The sequence below is a fragment of the Cygnus olor genome, chromosome 2 (genome assembly GCF_009769625.2).
Source record: "Cygnus olor isolate bCygOlo1 chromosome 2, bCygOlo1.pri.v2, whole genome shotgun sequence".
In the NCBI taxonomy this organism is placed as follows: Eukaryota; Metazoa; Chordata; class Aves; order Anseriformes; family Anatidae; genus Cygnus; species Cygnus olor.
Window position 1 is genome coordinate 160,702,354 of NC_049170.1, and position 23,851 is coordinate 160,726,204.

General features: G+C 42.3%; 1 protein-coding gene and 1 long non-coding RNA gene across 4 annotated transcripts in view; one reads left to right on the forward strand and one right to left on the reverse strand.

The window, feature by feature from the left end:
• Window positions 1-907: 907 nt before the first annotated feature.
• On the reverse strand, window positions 908-4,438 carry LOC121065100. Of its 2 annotated transcripts, none has more exons than XR_005816886.1 (2): window positions 2,673-4,438; window positions 908-2,580 (listed from the first exon to the last, which is right to left on the reverse strand). It is a non-coding gene; the product is annotated as an uncharacterized LOC121065100 (long non-coding RNA). The 2 variants fall into 2 exon arrangements; XR_005816885.1 differs by having other exon boundaries at window positions 2,649-4,438.
• A 37-nt stretch (window positions 4,439-4,475) lies between these two features.
• The window catches only part of FAM83H (family with sequence similarity 83 member H), a 31,464-nt gene continuing 12,088 nt past the window's right edge, over window positions 4,476-23,851 (forward strand). The window contains exons 1-2 of one of the 2 annotated variants that reach the window (XM_040547595.1): window positions 4,476-5,509; window positions 19,691-19,832. The gene's annotated coding sequence lies outside the window, so the exon portion shown is untranslated. The remainder of the gene's footprint in view (window positions 5,510-19,690; window positions 19,833-23,851) is intronic. The other variant, XM_040547594.1, reaches the window with a different exon arrangement.

The window sequence follows — 23,851 nt, forward strand, 5'->3', positions numbered from 1 at the left end:
ACCTGAGACGGGGCAACCCTGGCTATACGTACAGACTGGGCGACGAGACGCTGGAGAGCAGCCCCGCAGAGAGAGATCTGGGGGTTATGGTTGACAGCAAGTTGAATATGAGCCAGCAACATGCCCTGGCAGCCAGGAGGGCCAACCACATCCTGGGGTGCATCAAGCATGGCATTGCTAGTCAGTCGAGGGAAGGGATTGTCCCACTCTACTCTGCGCTGGCACAGCCTCACCTTGAGTACTGTGTGCAGTTCTGGGCACCACAATACAAAAAGGACATAAAACTGTTGGAGGGTGTTCAGAGAAGGGCTACAAAGATGGTGAAGGGCCTAGAGGGGAAGATGTATGATGAGCAGCTGAGGTCACTTGGCCTGTTCAGCCTGGAAAAGAGGAGGTTGAGGGGACACCTCATTGCGGTCTACAGCTTCCTCACGAGGGGGAGTGAAGGGGAAGGCACCGATCTATTCTCTTTAGTCACCAGTAATAGGACCCGAGGGAATGGTGTCAAGCTGAGGCAGGGGAGGTTTAGGCTAGACATCAGGAAGAGGTTCTTCATTGAGAGGGTTGTCGCACACTGGAACAGGCTCCTCAGGGAAGTAGTCACTGCACCAAGCCTGTCGGAGTTTAAGAAGCATTTGGACTGTGCACTTAGTCACATGGACTGAATTTTTGGGTAGACCTGTGTGGTGCCAGGAGTTGGACTTGATGATCCTTATGGGTCCCTTCCAACTTGGGATATTCTATGATTCTAGTTATTGATTGGAAAGATGCAGGTAATACCCTAATGCTGTAAGTGTGATGAAGTATTTTTTAGACCATTAGCAATGAGATCACCTCTGTTAGGAGCCCCCTTCTTAAAATCAGCCATTCTAGATAATTTTCATTCCAGAGTATAACAGACACTGGCTCAGGAAACGTCAAACCTATTTAAAGTTCAGAAAACTTGGAAGAGCTGATAATGATAACATAACGTTGCTGATTCATTTGTGTATACAGCAGTAGTGAGCCTGACGATAAAAGTATCTGTACAGTTTGATAGTCAGATTTTTAAGCTAGAAGAAAAAAGTTCAGTAAATACAGTTTAAAGGATGGGAGAAGATATTTTAAAATGTTGTTTATTTAATTTACTGAAGAGAAGACTGAAAGGTGATGTGTTTATTTTAGTTGCATTACTGACAAATATTTAAGTCAAATATAGGTTACTAGACTCAATGCAGAAGACTAAATTCTATGTACGTTATAACATAGGAGACTGAAGCAGAAGAGTGATAGTTTTTTCTGGCCATAAGCGCTATGAAGGCAAGTGCCACTACACTGACATTCACCTCAAATACGGTACCCAAGAAGAATACTTCAAATGGGATCTTGCTTGCTGGTAGAAACTAGAGACAGAGTTTATGTGGATTTTACATTCCTTTACAGATAATTTTAAACTTTATTACAAATAATTATTATTTAAGGAATAAAAGGTTTGTAAAGCCACACACTGAAACCTTGTTGAAAATTTTTGTGAAACAATCACAAAAAAAAAATTGCGAACCAATCTTGATTTGACCTTCAGGGGGATTTGAAAATTCATGTTTTAGTATCATACAGGAAAAAGACCTAAACTAAATGAAACTTGCTTTCCTTACAGTCATCTTTGGTTCAACTCAACCTAAATCTCATCTTCAGATTAGAAGTGCTACTTATCCCATCTAAATTTAGGTGTTTCTATCTAAGGTAGCTGATCCATCTCCCTCTGTACTCAGTGGGGTTTAGCTGCAGTTCACCTCTCTGTTTTCGAAGGTCTGAATTGCATCCTAGGCTCCATTGACATAGTAACAAGCCCTCCAAAGACTATAAAATGATCATGGGTAACTTGCTGTGTTGTGGACACCTACATAGTAATCACCAATGTTGAGTCAAATAAATTCTGCTTTAAATACATATATCATTACCAGACACTATTGGCAGTATCATCACTTTTTTGGGCCTCAAAGTTTCCTGACAGTAGGAAAGATATATTATCTAAAAGATAACATGAAAACAACCTCTGACCTTAAAAAAAATAACCTCCTTTTGAATGTTGTTTCAGTTCAAATTAAATGGAAGGACAAATAAAGACAGGATTGTATCTTAAACTATTCACTTAAAAAAAGGAGACAATGTAATTTCTTAGACTAATGAATAGATATGAAAGAACCTTGAAATTTCTTCACAACAAACGTGCTAAAACTGCTTCTTTAGCATTGTCGACAGAGTATTAGGTAATTCAGGAAGCACACTCCAGGCTGTACTCCTGTCTGTGAATCTCACAAACATCCTTCTTCACTTCTTAAAGATGCCGTATTAGAACTGGAGTTCTGGTAACTTCACTCAGGGAAGGAATCAGCTTCATCTTTGCAACAGACTCTTCACTTACAATGTTAGTTTTCTTTGCCATTAGGGAAAATGCCAGATGACATGGACTCAAAGCCAAGCAGCTTACAAATGGCACACAGCCCTGTGCATCTCTTGGCACAACCTGCCTACATCATCAAGACAGCACAGAAGGTTCAGATCAGCTCATGGATGAAAACCAGCTGGTCAAAGCAGAACCTGAGAAAGAAAATGGTCATAATGTTAGATAAATGAAAGTATTTTGGAAAGCCTTCTATCATGTATACCTTTCTTTGGCTGAAGGTACACACAATTGGAGCAGTCGGTGTGTAGTTCAGACATATTATCAGACTCACAGGCATCAGCTGCAATAAAAAAATTCAATTAAATGTTAGAAAAAGCAAATCACCATGATGGTGGTCAAGCTTAGGAATAGGAACTGAATGAAGCTGTGGGATCACTGTCTTTGGAGATACTAAAAAAAAAAACCACAGAAAATACTACTAAATAACATGATCTAATGGATTTTGAATTGAATGGGGATGCTGGACTATATGTCTCCAATGACACCTTTCAAACCAAAATTATTCTATGATTTCTTTCTTAATCTATACTCAGATAACAGTAACAACTAATACATTCACCTGTCTTTGATTATCTAGAAGATTCAATCTTATCCCAGTGGATGATGACCACAGTTATTCATGCTTTTGAACAACTGCATTAACCAATCACGCTTTAACTTTACAGAATACAGCAGAGTATTTCCTCAGCAATGTGTTAACCACAAGAGCATCAAACTGACCAAGTACTCCTTACAATGGCTTCTTTGGATAAGCACGTTTGGATAAGTTCTAAGTTGTGCTTCTTACCTCCAGGGCATGCATATGGAAAATACAAAGATCACCTGAAGTTCTACATTTTGATGGAGACTGTCATAACCATCCCAATGGCACAACAATACTTTCCATCAGAGAGCAAATTTGCTTAGGCTTACTTGTATTTCAAAACATTTATTTGATCTTGCCTTTTCTAACAAAGATAGCAACCTACACACTGAAAACAAGAACAACATAAAAACTTTATCAAAGGAAAATATTCCAAGACATACACAATTATACCAAAGAGAAGAGGAAAACAGCAAGACAAAACAGGGATTACTCACATGATGTGCTGCTGGAAAGCATCTACTTGTAGCTGAAATCACTGACAGATATGAAACTACAGAGTTAAGATTGTTTTATAGGTGGCCATCCATCCTGCATTCCTTGTATCCCTAAAAGCTGTGATTCTTGAAGTCGTCAGCTAAGCACTCAAAATAAGTGGGGCATTGTAAATAGAATATTCCTGCTCCAGTTCCTTTCCTCCAAAATAGAGATAATCACACCATCACAGCCCAATTGAGTACTTAGAATTTAATTGGTGTTTGTTAAGCATTCCAGTAGTATACTGATGAATAGCACAGCAACATCTACATGGAAGTTAATTAAACTCCATTCAGTGTGGTGCTTAAGTGGCGTGTGGTGAATAAGGCCCTGGGCAACACAGTGAAGGATGATTAAAAGCTGTATTTACTGGTTACCTCCTCAGCTGGAACTCTCTCCATCCTTTTGCATTGAGTGAAATAAGCTCCTGAAAAATATCCCACAAGGATGTTACTGAAGTCTGTATAATCATGCACATTTCCAAATTCTGAAGACATCCCCTCCTGTCTTGGCTCCTTAATATTAAATTACGTTTTGTAATACCCACACGAAATTATCATACATGACCATACAGAAGGAAGCAAGACCCAGGAATGGACGGTACGGGATGCGCGGCCACGCATTGACTGCGCTGTGCGTGCATATGCACCGCACACCACGGCTAACCCGGACGCGCCCGGCCTTTCTGTGCCGCTTACCCCCGGCCACAGTACCCGGACTCCCCCCACGCCCTCCCGCCGTAGGGCCCTGTCCCGCCGTCCTTGCACTGCGTGGGCACCCAGGCGCCGCCAGCAGGATAAACTCAACGAGCGCCGAGGCAGGACGGTGCTCCCCTCCCCGCCTCTGTAACATGGCGCCCGCGTCGCCCCGGCCCCGCCCCCGCCCCCCCCCCCGCCCGCCGCGGTGCCCGGGCCCGCCAGAACCGGGCTGCCAGGCTTGAGTCACCGCCGCCTCCCGCGGAGCCGCCTCCCGCCGCGCCCTCCCAGCCGCCCGGGCACCGCCCGGCACACAGCAGCCGCGGCGGTTGCCAGGCTGAATAAGATAGAACATGAAAGGCGAAATAACAGGAGCTGCCACGCCCGGGGCTGCGGGGAATCTCGCTTAACCCTTCTCAGCCTGCGCCTGAAGCTGGCCCCAACTCCACGCGCGGCTGCAGTGCCAGCAGGACAGCCCCTCTGCCAGCGAGGCCGGGGTGCAAATGACAGTGTGTGGGGCGGGGGGGCCGTGCAGGGAGACGGGGGAGGCACGGCTATGGCCTCGGATACACTTTTGCACAGCACCCCCAGGGAGACAGGAGGGGCCCTGGGTACAGCCTCAGGTACTCTTTAAGGGCACTCCCAGGAAGATGGGGGTGCGTGGGCATGGCCTCAGGTACCTTTCAGAGGCATGCCAGTGCCCTGCTGTGGAAGAGGGAGGCTGAGGGTCCAGCACTCCAATCACTCCTGTTGTGATGGTGCCATGGCCCAGGCCCTATGGCCACACAGTGCACAACACAACGGTCTCCCCAGCATGGACCCCTGAGCATGGCAAGTCTGTGCTGAGCCCAAACCCTCAATTCCAGGGCAGGTACTGGACTACGGTGTGCATGGGCCAAACCTGGGACTGGCAGCCAGGGTCCCTGCACGGCTGTCAGTACTGAGCCTGCTTCCTAGGCCTGCTCCAAGGCCCAGGCCTGAGCTGGTCTGACAGGCTCGGGGCAGACGGAAGGGAGAGGCCGCCTGCGGCTCAGGAATGTGCAGCCCTTATCTCTGGCTCCCCTGCAATCCTGGGGAGGGAATAACTCTCCGGAGTTTGCCTTTCTCTCGCTCTTACTCACCCTCTGCCCTGGGTGGAGCTTGATTCTCGCTGGATTGGAGGTGCCCGTGAATCAAGCTGCAGGCACGTCCAGGGGAGCGGAGAGCTGGAGAGCACGACCCATCACCTGCCCTGGCTCACCTGGGAAGGTAGGAGAAGTTCAGGCACCTCCTGGGGTACCTGAATGGCTTCGTGAAGTGGTGGGCAGGGGCTGGGGAGGTCCTCTCCTGCTCCTCTGTGCAGGAGTCAGTGCTCGGGATTTGGGGCAGGGACTTTCTGCAGGTAGTTTGTGGGCAGGAGATGGCTGCTTTGTGGGGCCGAAAGGTTCCAGTAGCAGGAGCTCCCATCTGTGTCATGACTGCTGCAGTAGGAGGAGAAACCCAGTAGGAGACAGAAGAGGTGAGTGGGGAGGGAGAATGCTCCAGCACAGTCGGACGGCATTGTGGCTAGTGAGGGAAGAGACCTCTTGTTCCTTAGGTAGCCTGATCAAAACTTCTCAGTGAATGCTTCGCTGAGCCTGTGGCCCATCTCCTTTGAGAAAGCCCCAGGGAGGGTACATTTCTAGACTTAGCCCTGTCTTCAGGAAGAGATCTCACAGCTTGACTCAGCTTCCCACGGCAGAGTCTGAGCTGGCCATCTCCTTGGACAGAAAACCCTGTAGGCATGTGTGCTCAGATGACTGGGATGAGGACTTCGCTGGTAGTAGGGCTGGAAGGGCCAAGGTCTGCAGTAGGCAAAGAGCCATGAGACATCTGTTGAGGCCCACTGCACCCATACTTGCTTTGACCTCACTCCGCATGCATGGGTGTGTAGCTGTCTGCTGACATGGCCTGCAAGCAGCGACACAGACATTCATGCACGTACATGCAAAAGCACAGACAGATGCGTGTGGACACATGCATGCACAGGCACACACGCATATAGCTCATTTTTTCCACAGATGTGAGCCTTCTGGTTTTGTGTGTACGCAGAGAGGAAGGGGAAGGTTTTGTATTCGTGGCACTAAAATGACTGAGGTCAATAGAATTCAATTATGGCTTTTGTCTGGCCTGAGGACCAACGTTCTCTATCTTCTAAAACAGTTAGAGGGGAAGGAGGCACTTGGAGAGGGACAGAAGCCTTTAAAAACCTTATTTTGCTGGAAGAAATTAATTCATTAAAGTTACAATAAGCTCAGCTGTAAATACAGGAGTTACAACTCTAGGCAACAAACCAGCCCCCAAGCAGAGCAGTGACAAACATACTGCAGAACACTGGTGGTCGGTATCCCTTTGCACAGCTTACAATAGCATGTGTTTTCATTGAACAACGAGTAAAGAAAGAGACAAGCAGACAGAAAAAATATAGCACCTCTTCGCCCCTTTGCAGGGGCACAGGAGGGTTGCAGTTTGGTGAGGCAAAGTTATTTTAATTTTGGCCTAACTCCCATTGGTTTGAGGGGCTTCAGAGATGTATATGAATTACTGAGAGCTGTATTTGCTTGTCACCTGGCAGTGCAAACAGGAGTATACTGAGGAAGAAAAAAGTTACGCTTATTGTGTGGCTGCAGGGAAAATTGCATGCCAAAAGAAAAAACAAAAATGTCATACCAGAGTCTGGTTTGATTGTGACAGAGTAGGATCATGGAACAGGAAGCAGATATCTGTCTTTTCTATCTTATTGTTCAGGCAATCTTAATTTTCTGAGCAACAAAAATTTAGCCCCAAACCTTGTAGTATTGGACTTATTTCTATTTTATAAGTGTAACACTTTAGGACTGCTTATCATGCCCCATTTGGCAGGCCTTAATGAGGAAGAACAGTTTTGTGAATGGATTTCTAAAATCTAAGTCGCAGTGCAGGGTAGAGTAAAGGCCAAGGGTTGCATGCAGTTGTCCTCCAAATTATATGTTACATTATTTGGCCTTTTTCTTGAGGTTATTCATGTTCTCTAGTACATAAAGGAAAAAGCAAAAGGATTGACCGAAAGAGAGTAAATTTGGCATAAGTGTTGCCAGCGCTTCAGGTAATCTGTCTGTAGAGGCCCCTTTTGCATGCAGAATCACACTTCAGTTTTCAGTTTGTCTTAGCATACATAAGTAGCTGTAAACATCAAATTTTGGCCTAGTAACTTTCTGCAGGCTGGATTTACACATACCACTTCATGCTCTTTATTGCATAAGACAGTTAAGATTGACATCCTGACACGCTGTCTCAATAACCACTTCACAAGGAAAATTATGACGTAATTTTTCTTCTACTTTTCCTTTCCACTGTGCTGTGGGAAGATCCCATGGACGTTCTGAATGTATGGCTACAGCAAAGAATATTTTGTGGGATCCCTTGCACAGAGTAGCAAGCAGAGGTGAATGGGAGTCCAGCAGGTGGTCTGAAGTGCTGAGCAGGTTCCCAGTTCTGCTCTGCCACATGCCGGTAGCACACAGTATGTTTACTACTCACCTTGGTCATTGAGTTTATTATATCAGTTCATAGGGTGAGCTAGCAAATGTATGTAATATGGAAGGTAAAGTTGTAATCTCTGGAAGCTCAGTGAACAAACTGATTAAATGAGTCGAAGCAATTTTTTATCTGGTGACTGTGACTTCAGACGAAATTAAACTCCTAGACCACAGCAGGCTAATATAGTGTTTTTTAAAATGAGGACTGTGATGCATATAAAACCATCTAGAGTAAAGAATAGGATCACATTCACTCAGATGCTTTGACATAGGGTGATAGTAGAGGCTGCTCAGATAACCAGAAGAGAAAGCCTATAGTTATATATATGACATTGTAATAGGAATAACAAATTTCATATTTTTATCTTCTAAACAGAAATTTTAACAGTAACCCAGGCTTTGAGCCTACAGCCTACAACCAAGAGAACTTTAGAATGTGAACACAGAGACTTCAGCAGAAAATACAGAAAGGAAGATCGAAAGAGGAAGGATAATTGCTGTGAGGATTTAGCAGATGCAGCTGTGGCTGAGAAAGTGTCTAATTCAGAGTACTGTCCACAATTCACCAGACTGCTTTGCAGAACATATCTAAGCCTTACTTGGTGAGAAGAGCAGTTAATAGGAAGGTAATTAAGTCTCCAGTGTGGTCCAGCATCCAGTGTTTTTCCAGCCACAGCTCTTGTAAAATTTCCATGGCAATACATTATTTCTAAGCCAGGAAATTCTGGAGTACCCTTGAAAACTGAAAGTTCTCTACACTACATCAAGTTTCTAATCTACAAGAATGTCACTATGAGATTGGCAAGTAAGAGGCCTTAAATTGAGAAACCCTTTCTCAGAAGAAGTTTAATACTTAGTACAGAAAGCTAGCACCCATAGGAGTAGCTCTTAGAAAGGATGAGCATAGCTGTCACTATTAATTGACTGCTGCAGCAGGATTACAAAGCACTAGCCATCCCTCCATTACACAATGCAGAATTAAAAACAAACAAACAAAAAAAAAACAAACACCTCGAACAGTATTCCAGGAGACAGGTCCACCCCCCAATCGTTTACCTACTACAGCATTTTCTTGAGAGCAAACCAACATTTTCCATGTCTTGTTGCCACAATGCCAGCCCAAATAGTTTTACCACAGGCAATACTGTTCTCTCCTAAAGCTGACCCTCCCAGAATATTAGCAACCTATTTTCCTATCTTCTATTTTATCAAGCCAAATATAATTTTTAAATAGTTTGTTTCTAGACTTCGGGGGTTCAGAATATTTTGGAATTCTGAAAATTTTTCACAGCCCATCATAAGGAAATACATGATGTCATTTAACATGACTGTATGGGCCAGCTGTGGCCTGCTCATTCTTGCCTTCTGGATCACAGTTTGAAAATCACTGCTTCACATTTTTCTACAGGATGTAACTTTGATGACACTCAAAATCACTGATTCATTTCTTCACCTGAGTTTGGCAAATACTGCTAGTTGAGAGAGGTTTTGTGGCTGTGTTTGGAGACTAGCAGGCTAAAGTAAATACTTTTAAGTTGCCCTTCTTCTCTTGCTGTTATCCAGGGCAATGAAAAGACAAGGTGTTTAAGCTCAGCAAATTGTGCATATACTTGCATATAAATATGGGGTCTTGGGCAGAGATCATATCTTACTACCCCTTTCCAACCAGTATGAGACAGCCTTTGCTTCCTCTCAGGCAGTTTCCTCTGCTGGTGTATAGAGCACTGTAAAGACCTCAGCTTTTGGGAGTGTCTTAAAGCAGAGAAGCAGGTCCAGCCAGGGAAGTCATCATCTGAGAGAGGCAGACTAGGAACTCGCCATGCAGGCAAAACACGTAACAACAAGCACTGGAGTCAGCATTGGAAAGGAAGATAGAGCCAGCTTGAGGTGCTGAGGCATCACCAGGGGCTGACATCAGGCAGCAGCAGATGAGAGGGAAAGGAGACACTGAGCCAGTTTACTTTTGCTTAGACATGGAGAAATACAATCCATCACTTTTGATTCACACCTGGCACAGAGGAGAATGAAGAAAAATGCAGGCCTTTTTTTTTTTTTTTTTTTTTTAATGTAGGGCTTTGTGGTCTTACAGTGATCATTCAGACAGCATTGTTGAGACTAGAATTTCATGGTACTCTTCTAGAAAAAAAAATTAAAGTCCAGTGAAATGGAACAATGTCAAAAGGCATTAAATGATGCACAAGCCAACAAGGTCTATATTTTTTCCATTTTCTGATCTTAGTTTTAGTCTGAAGGGAGGATTTTTACATAGCTAGCTTTATCTGTCACTTTTCCCTCCTCTGCCTAGATTACAGATTTCCTTATGACAACCTTTTTCTGTGCAGAGATACTTGTAGACTGTGATCACATCATCTCATACTGTTTTCAGTATTAAGTGGGTGACATTCTCAGATCTGATAGCTTTACTGGATCACAAAACTGAATGCTAGTGGTAAGTATCAAACAAAGTCACTCCCAATTACATCAGTGCGAACAGAACCAGACCTCAGGCCAAGCCAGAAGGAGATTTCCCAAGAAGACTCTCTCCTCAAATCAGCAGGTCCTGATAACTGCAAAGGGATAGCTGCATGCTCCTTTCTCTCCTCCTGTTTCTCCCTTGCCAGTGTGTTTTGGCTGGGGAGGGGAGCAATTACATTAGTAACTACATGTACAGAGGTGCACTGGCACAGGAGCAACCAATGCAGTGTCTTTGGGAAAGCCTAAGCAGATGGGTGGGGGAAATCTTTGCTGTTGAGAGATTGAATCCCATCTCTCATCAGTCCATTTTATCTGCCTTCATCTCCTACTTGTTAAGTTTTCAAAAAGCTCCTTCGTGCTTTCCTTTATCCACTGCCCCTAAGCATGGGAGGAGTTACTCATAAACAGCTACAAAGTCTGCCTTCCTTTTCTCTTTCAGCTTCCTCCTAAAGAAAAACAAGAGTCCCATATTAGCATGCTAAAAAGTAACTTCTGAGGAGCCAGTGTACTGAATACTTGTTTCTTTATACTGCTTCTCTGTACCTGTCTGTATTCTACTATGCGTAGAGGAAGAATTTCTTGGGAGGGGACTTCTGTAGTTTGGGTTCATTCTGTACCTAATATAGTAAAGTTCTCATTCATGACTGGTGCTTTTGATACTTACAAATTTGTGAGCATGATTTTATGAAATCATAGAATATCCTGAGTTGGAAGGGACCCACAAGGATCGTCGAATCCAACTCCTGGGTCTCCAAAGGACCTCCCAAAAAATCAGACTGTGTGTCAGGGAGCGTTGTCCAAACACTTCTTGAACTCCGGCAGGCTCAGTACTGTGACCACTTCCCTGGGGAGCCAGTTCCAATGCCCGACCACCCTCTCAGTGAAGAACCTTTTCCTGATATCCAACCTGAACCGCACCTGTTGTAGCTTCGAGCCATTTCCTCGGGCTGGATAAATAATAAACAATTTAGGAAAGCAGAGAACTGCATGTAATTCCAAGTAATAACAACCGCCTTCTAGAACAAAAAAATAGAGGACACTGTGAATCAACACTATTTTTTTCCAGACTTCATGAAATGCCAATTCTGTGTGACACTGCAGCTTTGTATGGGGAAAATGGGATCCAGTGTGGTAACTTGTCAAATGATAAATGAAAGCTAGTCTGGAATCTCTGTAAAAGTAAATTCACAACTTGCTTTCTCTTTATTCATTTACTCTTTATCGTGGAGCATGATGTTCTGTATAAGACTTTGTCTGTCTCATGCATGCAAAGGTATTACTTTGCCTTTTCTTTAGGCATTGTGATGGTTCTCCTTATGTTAAAAAACTCCATCAAAAATTGTTTTTCCTGTCTCCCTGTAGAAGCTAGCTGTAGTACAGTGCCTATAAACCACATAATTCCAAAACTACTGATATGCAAAATGCTAAATTTGCACATCTCCCTGTTGTTTCTTTGCACCCTTCGCTTGTTTTCCATCTGTATATCATGTCTAATGGGGTCTAGATTATGAAATCTTCTTAAGCAAGCACCAATTTAATAATTGCATCTAGCAACCATGGGATTCTGACTCCCAATCAGAATCTTTTATTATAACTGAAAAATGATTGAAACCAGCAAGTATACTTGCCTGTATCCACTTGGGATTCAGGAAAATTAGTTTCTTGCCTCTAGAACCATTCAGCAACAGCAGGACTGAAAGAAAGAAACAAACCATAGTAATCCTGTCCTATAAATCAGCAGGATAGTCATTGCTTCTTAGTGGTCCATAATAAAATAGAATATTATGAAAGGAACACAACATAAAACATTATTCTGTGCTGGTGCAGCCTTACCTTGAGTACTGTGTATGGTTTTGGGTGCCACAATATAAGAAGGTTACAAAACAATTGGAGAGTGTCCAAAGGAGGACAACAAAGATGGTGAAGAGTCTAGAAGGGAAGACGTATGAGAATTAGCTGAGGTTTGTTCACTTGGTTTGTTCACCCTAGAGAACAGGAAACTCAGGGACAACCTCATTGCTACAGTTTCCTCACTTGCAGAGCAGAGGGGCAGGCACTGATCTCTTCTCTCTGGTAACAGCAACAGGAGCCAAGGGAACAGCATGGAGCTGTGACAGGGGAGGGTCAGGCTGGATATTAGGAAATGGTTCTTCACTGAGAGGGTTTTTGGGCAGTGGAACAGGCTTCCCAGGGAAGTCATCATGGCCCCAAGCCTGCTGGAGTTCAAGAAGCATTTGGACAATGCTCTGAGACAGGTGGTTTGATTTTTGGATGGTTCTTTGTGGAACCAGGAGTTGGACTTGTTGATCCTTGTGGGTCCCTTCCAACATGGGATATTCTATGATTATACCACTGTATATAAAGCCATATTTCACTTTCATCTTGCAGCTCCATTCCCATCATCTCAAAAAATTACACAGTAGAAGTGAAAAATTCAGAGAAGAGACTAGACTAGAGACGTAGAACTGCAAACATGTAATAAACAGTTTAATAAGTTAGAGTTCTCCATTTAGAAAAGTGATGATTGAGGAGGGAGTTGACATAAAATCAGAGGGGCACGATGAAGTTCAGTAGATACTGGTTTTTTATCAAAAGCAAAAGACAAAGAGCAAGAAGCAGATTCTAAAACAAAGCAGACTGTTCTTTATAGCTGAGCTGTAGAACTCCTTGCCTCTGGCTGTTGTAGATGCTGAAATTGTATATGGGTTTGGGAAAACTCTATGTGAGTTTATGATAGTAAAATCCTTTGAAGCTGTCTACAGTCATTAAAGCATATCTCGCTCAGGAAGTTCTTGAACCTCAAGAAGCTAACATTGAATTAGAGAAGCTGGTGAAGCATTATAAATGCTTGGCCTGTCCCTATATATTTTTCACATCATCTGCTCTCAGACCCCATTGGAGATTAGATTCTAGGCTACTAAGACATTTGATCTGAACCTGTACAGCTGTTTTTATGCTCTATTCTCCCTTGGTCATTCAATTTCAGAAATATATATTAAAGGGAGGGTTCAGACATAGAGAGAATGAATTCTGGAGAGACTGAGAATTTTGGGATTCTTTATCTAGAGAAGCCAGAAAGTAAATAAACAAATAGAGATGAGGAAAGGGCAGGTGAAGTGCAGAGATGTGCAGAGGGGCTTTTATAGTAGAGATATTTAGTGCTAAAGAACTCAGTACATAGGATTATAGTATAATACACTGTATGGAATGGGATTGGGAAAAACTATAACCTTTCTGGAGGATTATGATCTAAATCAGCATCATTTAGATGAGGAAAAGTCATCTCAGTAATTTACAGAGAGAAAATTGCTTGAAATATGTTGTTTTGAGTACAGTTTCAGATTAAGGGCATGGCTGCACACAAAAATGCTTTGTACTATAACACGTCATCACAGAGTAACTATTTCATAGCAACTACCTATATGCATGTACCCTTACTGTAAAGTTCTCTGTCGTAAATGCAAGGTATTACAGTTCACTTATGTTGAAGAAGTAATTGCCTTTCACTCATGACAAGAAAAGTGCATGGTAGGTACAGTGGATCATTAGGTTTCCACAAAAACAGCTTACTTAACAGTAATTGTATATTGAGTCTGTACCCTAATGGTCAGTTGTTAGTTGGATGAATATGCTAAAATCATTCAGTGGATAAAAGTACATTACTTTCAAAAGGCCATTGATAAGATCTCTCATAAAATTTACTGAAAATAAATAAACACTGAAATTATTAAATCTAGAGAGAAGTGCAGGTAACTTTGGAAAAAAAACTAACAAACATAGGTGAAAGAGCACCAGCATAATGCATATTAACCAGCATAATGCAAATGAAACCACGTGTTGCTGGTGCAAGGTAATTTATACAAAGGGAAAAAATGATATAATTATATGCCCTCTGGCATTCAAGTGAATATGCAGTTTGGGTTGGTGATGGTGTATGTTTATTATAATGAGCCCAAATTTCTTCAAATAATCTAAATAACTACTTTCTGAAATATGATTAAAAATCCTACGTTATGTTGACAGATTTTGTGTGTTAGGTAGATAATGAAATACTAATTTATTACTATTGATCATTAAAGAGAAGGTATTAACAATGTTCATTGTTATCAGACTTCCCAGCAATTGAGTCTTTGTCCAGTGCTGCTCAGGAGTTTGATAAGGAGTTTAGGTAATCAGTAAATGATCTGGTAACATTCAAGGATAATGTAAAATTTGTCGAAACAGTAGATATCATTATATATTAAGTTGAAACAGTAAATATCATATATATATATATTAAGTGCAACATCACAATCTGATTACTGGAGTTCCTGAAGGGAGTCCAGTGAAGTGCTATGAAGATGCGTAGGGGGCTGGAGCATCTCTTAGGAGGAAAGGCTGAGGGAGCTGGGCCTGTTTAGCCTGGAGAAGAGAAAGCTGAAAGGGGATCTTATCAATGTATTTAAGTATCTTAAGGGAGGGTGACAAGATGTTGGGGCCAGACTCTTTTCAGTGGTGCCCAGCAATAGGACAGGAAAAAATGGGCACAAACTGAAACACAGGAAGTTCCATCTGAATATGAGGAAAAAATTCTTTACTGTGAGGGTGACAGAGCGCTGGAACAGGTTACCCAGAGAGGTTGTAGAGTCTCCTTCTCTGGAGGTATTCAAAACCTGCTTTGACATGGTCCTGTGCAATGTGCTCTAGGTGACCCTGCTTGAGCAGGGAGGTTGGACTAGATGATCTCCAGAGGTCCCTTCCAACCTCACCATTCTGTGATTCTGTTAAATGTATTTTTAGTAGTAAGATGTAAAACAATACACATAAATCCAGAATAAAGGTTAGAATTGAAGATTTAGTCATTTTACCATGAAATGTAGTGTAAGATGAAAGTCACTAGAAGTACACTGTTCCTTGTTTTGGTATTGTGATACAAAGATGGATTACATTTCCAAAGTTCAGAGAATTCATAAGGAAAAGCCCCAAACATTTTTCAGGGTCAGTAAACAGGCCCTACCAAGACAGAAAGTTCAACTTAACATGGAGAAAGCTGAGAAGTGATTTACTTGAAGACACAGAAGATTTGGTAATAGGTAATTTTTCAGTTTTGCTCATGGAGGCATTATAACAGTTAAAATCTGAAGATAAAGATTAATTTGACTTTGAAAAGAGATGCATTGTCACAGAAGGAAAAGTAAATGATCACTGAAGTAGCTTGCTAAGAAAATGGTTGACTCACAGATATCTGGTATTTTAAAAATAAAATCTATCTAATATATATATTTAACTACAGTTACTGGGAGGAATGCATTCACCAGTGTGAAAAAGCCTACAGTGTGCAAGCTGATAGATTGTTTTGCTCTTTTTCTGCCCTTTGTGTTAGTACTTCTCTACTCTACCCACTCTGCTCTGCTGGATTCTACCAGTCAGAATTTCTGTATAGTATTGTGTGCTGCATGGTTACTGCTCTTCCATGCATATATTAAAATAAAATTGATAATCACTTCTGATATTGCAGAACTTGTCTGAAGGAATCAGCAAGTAGTTTTCCTCATGGTGCAACTAGATAAATGTATTTAGAGCTTTTCATGTTCCTTTGATACAGCTGACCACAGCTACAGGTAGAATGAGACAGTGGAATGATGAGTTGCAAAATTCAAGGCAGATTTTCAATGGCTGGCAATATTCAGTGCTAAGCTAACCCCCTTCATGTACTCTTAATTTATTAAAAAACAGTTATGATATTGACTAGACAATAGATATTTTAAAATTAAAATGCACACTTTAAAATATTGCTTTGTTTCAAAAAATAGTCATCATTGGATAGATTTGCTTTTAGCAGATTTTCAAAAATTTCAGTGTTAGGGTTTATTTAATATTTTGATCAATAAAATAAAAGCACTTGTGATAAAGCCTTTAGATACTTGATTATTGGGGAGGTCAATAAAAATAATAGGGCGTGTATACAGAACATCTTGGGTCACTTGATAAACAGATGCATCACAGTTAGTTTTTACACATACTAAGAATCCATTTAGTACTTAGAAAAAGGAGATTGTATCCCAACAACCATTTCAAAACCTAATGAGTACCAGAATAACCAATGGGGTCAAGTGTAATGCCATGGCAATAGCCACAGATGTACAAACAGGAGTAGGGAGGCAGTTTTATCTTAAATACAGCATTGGTAAGAGAACAATCAAAATACTGTGTTCAGCTGTCCTGGATGCATTTTATAATGGACCATGAACAAAGTACAGAAGAGCTATTAGTACAGTTTGGGGGCTCGCAAAATGTCGTACAACGATTGTAGGATTCATCAGCTTTGATGTAGTAGTCTACTGTAGTGTGAGACAATTCCTCACTTCACAGATTTTGGTGGTTGGTAATAGGAGTATGGACACCAGTCATTTACGGAGATGCCTACAGTAGAGAGGCCTGAAGTTAGGTGAGAGCATTCTGCCCTACTGTAGATGTGTGAAAATATAACTGAAAAAGTGAAAAACCTGCTCTAATTTCTTTATCAGCTGTTTAAAGACTGAAAATGCTGAAACCACCTGCTCAGCAGGTTCTGGTATAATGTATTGAAAGGTTCAAGCTGTATCTTGACAGTGGATTGTATAGAATCACAGAAGCAGGTTGGAAAAGACCTTTAAGATCATCAAGTCCAACCATCCACCTAAAACTACAAGTCACTGCTAAACCATACCCCTAATGTCATACCCATGTCTCTTAAGTACCTCCAGGAATGGGGACTCTACCACCTCCCTGGGCAGTTTGTTCCAAAGCCTAACCACCTCTTCCATGAAGAAATTCTTCCTGAAAACTAATTTAAACCTACCCTCATATGCTTTCACTTGCCACCTGAGAAAAGAGACCAACATCCTCCTCGCTGCAGCACCCTTTCAGGCAATTGTGGAGAGCGATGAGGTCTCCCCTCAGCCTCCTCCAGACCAAACAGCCCCAGGCCCCTCAGCTGCTCCTCACCTCTTGTTTTCCAGTCCCCTCACCAGCTTCGTTGCCCTTTTCTGCACACCCTTGAGCAACTCAATGTCCTTAGTGTACTGAGGGGGCCCAAAACCAAACACAGTACTCGAGGTGCTGTCTCACCAGAGCTGAGTACAGAGGGCCGTCACTTCCCTTGTCCTGCTGGCCACACTAGTTGTGATGCAGGCCAGGATGGCGTTGGCCTTCTTGGCCACCTGCGCACACTGCCAGCTCAAGTTCAGCCGCCTGTCGAACAGCACCCCCAGGGCCTTTTCCAGACAGGTTTCCCCAGGCCTGTACCGCTGCATGGGGTTGTTCTGACCCAAGTGCAGCTCACAGCATTTAGCCTTGTTGAATGCCATACAGGCAGATGCGGCCCATCAATCTAGTTTGTCCAGATCCCTCTTCGGAGCCTTCTTATTCTCAAGCAAATCAACAATCCCACTCAACTTGGCGTCGTCTGCCAACTTACTGAGGGTGCACTCAATCCTCTCATCAATATCATGGATAAAAATATTAAACAAAACCAAGTACTGAGCCCCAGGGAACGCCACTTGTGACTGGCCATGAACTGTATTTAACTCCATTCACAACAACCCTATGTATATGACAGGATAAAGGTAATTTTGGAGTTAAAAACTGAAGACTGAGAAGTGAAATTTTGGAAGACTGATTTTTAATGTGTTGTCCTGGTTTCAGTTAGGACACAGTTAATCTGTCCTAACTGAAACCAGGACATGTGTCTAGGAGAAAGATTAAGAGAAGACTTGACCAAATGTGTTTGTATTAAGAGATGAATCTCATCCCATACTCATTCCATTTTATTCCATTTTATTTAGGGGATTACAAAGCAATTATTTTGCATGTGGACATTTTATACACTGGCATTTAGTTAACAAATCTGACTGTTGGGGAGCAATCCTTTTTCCTAAACTTAGATGTTTAGTGTCTTTTTAGGTGCTTTAAGGTATCTGAAACATGGTAGATGTGGCACAAGCCCTGTGAGAGACTCACACCCTTCTTGACCAGCAGATGGAAGCCGGGCAAGGTACCTTAGGGCATCCAGAGTGACATTAAACAGCTGTATGTAGACCCCTGAATTGCTCCCCTGGTTATAGTTTGTACTTTATTTATATTCAGTTTATCCAATGCTTAAGGACTGCATACCGGGAAGAAGTTTGAACTTTTCCCCTTGCTACCTAATATGGCTTGGGTTTTTCTAAGACAACAGGGATTACACAGGAAATTAATTGGTGGCATATGCCAGCATGTTTAATGGCTTGAAATAACTTCTCATGTCCCATACTGATGTGTTCTGCTCATAAAATCAAGTTCAAAATATTTGCTGAAATTTTTGCTGAAATTTTCTCCCAGGTCATACGGAGGGGTCCCCCTTAAGAGGGGCCCTTTGCTTTCTTGTACAATGTAGGGGCAGTATGCTTCCTGAGATATTTTTCCAGATAAAGTTGCAGCTGCTGAAGGTGTGAAGGACTTTGGTGGTGTGCTTGATCTTTCCAGTTCCCTTCTGATAGTACATTGCAGGTTTTATGGCTTTGTGGCTTCGGTACTAAGGATCTTAACTTTTTTCGGTACTTATCATATGAATCAAAGAAAGGATGGTCAGTGGCTCTTCTTGAACTGATTGTTTGTCACATGGCTGCTCACAACTCCGGAAGCTGGAGTAACTGATTTATATGAGCTCTTCTCCTGTAAACGTACACAATTCAGTTCCTGAACTATAACTCCAATACAGAACATCACATTACCCTCTATAAATACTCTCAAGAACATCATGGTGGTACCACATAATTATTTTTTTTAGCATCTTAATTTTTCACTAGATTCCCCACAATTTGTGTCATTAAATTTTTTAAACAGTGGCTAGCAAATTGAATAAAGTGAAATTCCTAATGTAATTGAATAAATAAACACATAAATAAGTAAAGTTCTCTAATAACAGTAGTTACAGGTTTCCATATACATTTGGTATATTTTCAGTTTGTGACTCAGTTTCTTCGGCAGTTACAGTAGTTCAGATTTCCAAATATATGGTGTCTTTTTTTTTTTTTTTTCTGGGGTAAAAGAAGCTGCTGTAAAGAGATTTGCAGCTGAAGATCAAGCAACAGGACAATCCACTTCTTGGTGTTCCTCTTTTGTTTTAGATGTTACCATAATCTTCTGGGAAAATCCAGCCATCATGCAAGAATACTAATAAATAATGTGTGCCCTAATCTTCCAGTACTATGGATTCAGGAAATTTGACAAGGTATCCAGTGAATTCCCATTAAAGGAACAAAGGCATAAAAGCAAAGAGTAGCCATCTAACTTTAATGAGAGCCTTTGACAATGAGTTCTAAGGAAGTAAGGGCCCAGATGGGCTGTCCATTTCACAGAGCTCTGTCCCTGATTTTGCTTCTTCTGCTAAATACTTCCTTTATTTTTTTCTTTCCAGAACTCCTACATGATAACTGCCACAGATTTAAGATAGAATGAGGAACTGCTTGTTCTTAGCTGCCCCTCCTGGCATTCTAGGTCCTGAATGCCCTACAAAATAAATAACGAAATACCCAGTTCTGGAGTCAAACAATAACGAGGTAATACTGCATATTTAGTAATATCTCTAATCGTCTCTGTGGCATGTGAATTGATACTGAACAACATTACTGCGCAGCATTACGCTGTGATAACTAACAGTTTGAATGGATCAAAACTAGTTAACATAGAACAGAAGAACAGGAATGGAATGAGGATAGGATAGGATAGGATAGGATAATTAGAGTAGCGTAGAGTAGAGTAGAGTAGAGTAGAGTAGAGTAGAATAGAATAGAATAGAATAGAATAGAATAGAATAGAATAGAATAGAATAGAATAGAATAGAATAGTTGCAAGGGACCTGCAAAGATCAAATCCATTTCAGAATACTTCAGGGCCAATCCAAAGTTAAAACATATCATTAGGAACAATTGCAAGGGACCTACAGAGACCATCTAGTCCAACTGCCTGACCACTTCAGGGCTAACCAAAGTTAGAGCGTATTTCTGAGGGCATCGTCTAAATGCCTCCTGAATACAGACAGGCATGGGGCATCATCCACTTTGCGTGAAAGCCTGTTCCAGTGTTCTACATCCCTCACAGTAAAGAAATTTTTCCTAATGTCCAGTCTGAACCTCCCTTGACACAGCTTTGTGCCATTCCCTCACATTTTATCATTGGTTACCAGGGAGAAGTACCAACACCTCCCTCTCCATTTCAGCTCCTCAGGAAGCTGCAGAGAGCAATGAGGTCGCCTCTTAGCATTCTTTTCTCCAGACTAGACAACCCAAGTGTCCTCAAAGGACATGCATTCCAGCCCTTTTACCAGCTTTGTTGCCTTCCTCTGGATGCTTTGAAGTATCTTAGTTCTTAGTATCCTTTTATTTTGTAAAGAGATAGTGTATATATATATATATATATATATATATATACACTATAGGAAACTGTACTGTGGGAAACCAGCATTAGCCATAAAATGGTATGTAATAATTTCTGCTAATTTGTAGGGGAATTGCTCATCAAATGCTGGCTTATTTGACCTAAAACTAGAGACAGTTTTGGAGATGGCAGCTTAACCACACCAAATTTGAAACAGTATCTCAGAGTTCTGCAAGTTTCGTATAGCTATTCCCAGGAGTTGTAACTTTAAGAAAAAAAACACTAATACATTAACTAAAATTTTATAAGGGCCTGGAGAAATTCTGCAAGATGGACTGTAACAGGAGTATGCTAAGATTGCAATTGCATGGAATCCAAAAGCTCTGGTGACTTTGCTGTACCATAGTGAATTACCATTCCTAGCAGTGTTTCTGCCCAGGAGCTACCTAAATGACTTTTGTAAACTTTTACTTATTCACTGATTTGAGATCAGCTCATGTTTACCATATGACAAAAGATAATGACATTTAAAGTTGCAGCTAACTTCTTTCCTCCTGCTTACCCTGACAGGAAAGTAGTTTTAAAGACTACTGAAAGAGTAACAGTCATTTTGTGCATCTTTTGCCATATACAGCATGGGGTATGTTCATTGTAGATAGCATCATGTGAGAAGCCAAAGGGAGGTTATTGGGATGATGCCATTGCTGAGTGTTCCTGGGAGATTTATTCACAGAAACTACCCATACTTTTTGGGGCTTAAAAATGGTGTAGTGCAAATACACCATATCAATGATACAGGTAGAGAAAAAGCAACATCATTCATGCAAGCTGAGAATTCATCAACATATGTTGTTGTTGCCACAGAACAGGGAATTGAAGAATGACAGCCAATTCTGCAGCATTCAAAAACATACAAAGCACAGCACATCACCTTACCCATTTAAACATTTTTGTAGCCACATAAATGCTTACAGCTACTAACTAGAAAGCACTTTAGATTAGCAGCCTTAAGGAAAAATGCCATATAGAATATAACTGTATATTATCACACACCTCTCTTCTCACATGAACAGAAATGCCTGTGTAGTGTCCTTTTGGGCCAGGAAATCAGTTTCCTATGTTTTTGATGCAACAGATACAGAGATCTTGATTTGCTGAAGCTTTTTCTGCTTTTGTGCAGAAATTTCAACCTCTTCAATTTTTGGCTGGATCCAAAAGCTGCAGTAATCTTTACAGATGTATACACAACCAGTTGCTCTTGAGACTGTATATATTCCCCATGAACTAAATCTATATCGTTAGACTGTCAGTTTTCCATCTTGCACAAACATTAGGTGCAGAGACTTGTTCCACTTCTGATATACCAGCAATTGCATCACTCATGCAACAGAATCCTATCTTTCTGAATGCCTTCCCAGGAGCTGCCCTACTGCTTTCACACTCCAGAATCCCATTCAGTAAGTTATTTTTAAGTGTTGCAGAATATTTAAGAGACTTTTAAAATAAACTCCTGCTTAGGTATTGTGTAAGCTGTTTCAAAACAGATCTATCTACGATTCTGTGAAGAGAAATACTCCACTGCATGCACAGCAAGCAAAGTGTGTACAGGTAGCTGAAATTGCTGCTCTGCTTACGTGTACTACCCATGCAGCTGTAAAAGTGTCCCAAGTGTATCAGCCACATTGCATGTGCACAACTTTCTGTGCAGCGCTAGCGCTATTAGTCTGGCACTACCTGGGGGCACTGGGCTTCTGTGAAGTAATGTAGCGTTTATCTATGAACCCTCCCTCTATATAGCAGGCTGCCCAGTTACAGCTGCTGCTGCAAACCACTTGTCAGACAATCCAGATAGAAATAGGAAATGTTCAGAACCTTCCTGAACTTCATGAGGAGAGAGGAGAGGGAGAGGGAGAGGGAGAGGGAGAGGGAGAGGGAGAGGGAGAGGGAGAGGGAGAGGGAGAGGGAGAGGGAGGGGAAAAAAAGAGGATCTGTTCAGGGAAATCAGAGTACATGGCAGCCATACTTGAAAAGTGAGCCAAATCTGAAATTTCCTCACACTCAGGCTCTGCATAATCTACGGAATCCTTGGGGGAAAAAAAGATACTGCTTTTCAGCTTTTCTGCCTTTCCTTGGGAACAGCATAATGGTCAAACACCGTAGCTATGCTTAAATTTATTGTTCCCACTTGTGAGGGACTTGTTCTTCTATCCTTGCAGCTCAGAGGTACTTATGTTTATAGTGGCAGACATAATTTCTGGGTTTTATTTCATGGTTCTCAGATTTGTGCATGTATTTGGGAAGAGATTAAAAGTACCTGTAGGAAATGAGGAGGGGTAATGATTAGAGCTTTGCCTGGGCAAACACAGGAATGGCACACTCAGCAGGCTGCAAGTTCTCTCCAAGTGGAATTTAGTAGTGCTTTCTCAGCGTTAACTTCTAAGCGGAAGGAGCTGGCTGAAATAAGACACAGCATCTCCCTCAGTTCTCGCCTTGCTAGCCAAAGAGGGTGACGGTGCAGATTTTCCAGCCTTGTTACTCAGCCACAGGACTGTTCACGCTCCGGTGTTTGGTCTAATCCAGTTCAGGTGTTTGCTCCGGCCTTCGGGGTCTGTTTTCTCAGGTAAAGGTGACGTCGGAAACCGCCCTGGCCCCGCCTCCCCGAGCTGTGCCCGGGGTGCTCTGCTGGGGCCTAGCAGGCCCGGCCTTGGCGCGCTGCGGCCAGCGCCGGTCTCTGTGGCGATCCTCCGGGGGCTGGAGTCTCCTCAACATGGCGCTGGGTGGGAGATAGTCTGGGCTGGCAGCAGGAAAGCTGATGGCCCAACACGTGTCCGAGGCTGGGTGTTGACAAACCTGCTCCCTGCCTGCCCTCCGGCCACACCACGCCCGCTGCCCAGCCTGCACAGAGCCCGGCTTAGCAGACACCCTGTGCGTTCACAGCCGAGGCCGACACTCCTTAATGCACACGCAGCGAAATGATAGCCTCCGAAACGGATGGGTGGAGGCAACGCCCTCGTAAGAGGCTGTTTTTAGCGTGCCAGCACAGCCGAGTGCAGATGTCTTTCCCTGTTACATGAGAAATTCGAGTCCCCTTCTGAATGCCTCTAACAGACCACTGACCCTCCTGGGACTGGCTCTCCCACCTCACCTGTGATCGCTATATTCAGTCATACCAGGAGTTCCTCCAGCTGTGTTTGTTTTCTCC